Below are 969 nucleotides of genomic sequence, written 5' to 3'. Positions count from 1 at the left end.
CTATCATCTGTATTGCTTTCAGCTTATAGCTCTAAAAAATAAATTGGAGTGACTATCATTACTGTGATTTTATCCATTCTCTATCTTCGCTGCCTTAGTATTGATTGAATACCAAGGTATTAGGAATTTAATCTAGTCATTAAAAATAAATCCTTTTCCTTTTGGTTCATAATTATGTCTCCTGTCATTTAAGAGGCTTTTTTTTTTTCCCATGCTATTATATTTTGCCATTTCTCACGGACCCTGGGAGAGAAGATAGGTATCGTTGTACTTAGCGGGTGTTCACATTTTATCATTGTAATGTCACAGTAGTGATGAGCAAGACCAGGCTTTCTATAAGAGATGAACTTCGATGGCCATATTGAAAGGAAACGATGGATAATGAATAAAGCCAACAACATGAGGACAGGAGAAATGGTCAGAAAGGAAGAGAGAGCAAGAACCCTGGCAAAGATAAGAAAGTCAGGGAGCTCATTTGGTGCTTTTTCTAGAGACTGAAGAGAAATATATTTATCAAAAGTCCTTCTTGGCAGATCATGACAAATTTTTTTCATTTCAACCTTATCCCCACTTAATCATAATGTATAAATATTTTAAATTATCAATGCAGGATCTAGTTACAATGTAGCTGTAAAGTGCTGCCTTGTCTTTGCCCCCTGCTCAAAATAAAGCTGTTACCTTTCTAGCCCTGTCCGCCATGGTGCTTAGCAGCCAGGGATGCATGGTCTCAGACATATTTACCAAGTAAAACACTGACTTGAGGGGCGCCTGGGTGGCTCAGTCATTAAGCGTCTGCCTTCAGCTCAGGTCATGATCCCAGGAGCCCCGCATCAGGCTCCCTGCTCAGTGGGAGTCTACTTCTCCCTCTCCCACTCCCCGCTTGTGTTCCCTCTCTCGCTGTGTCTCTCTCTGTCAAATAAATAAATAAAATCTTTAAAAAAATTAAATTAAAAAAATATATATATTTTA

The 969-nt window shown here is 38.7% G+C and overlaps 1 non-coding gene across 1 annotated transcript; it reads left to right on the top strand.

Moving 5' to 3' along the window:
• The first annotated feature begins 604 nt into the window (after positions 1-604).
• On the top strand, positions 605-735 carry LOC123324222. Its single transcript, XR_006539702.1, has one exon. It is a non-coding gene; the product is annotated as a small nucleolar RNA SNORA63 (small nucleolar RNA).
• Positions 736-969: the final 234 nt, after the last annotated feature.

The sequence above is a fragment of the Neomonachus schauinslandi genome, chromosome 2 (assembly GCF_002201575.2).
Source record: "Neomonachus schauinslandi chromosome 2, ASM220157v2, whole genome shotgun sequence".
NCBI lineage: Eukaryota > Metazoa > Chordata > Mammalia > Carnivora > Phocidae > Neomonachus > Neomonachus schauinslandi.
Note: the sequence above shows the minus strand (reverse complement) of the source record. Positions and strands in the feature narration are given on the sequence as shown.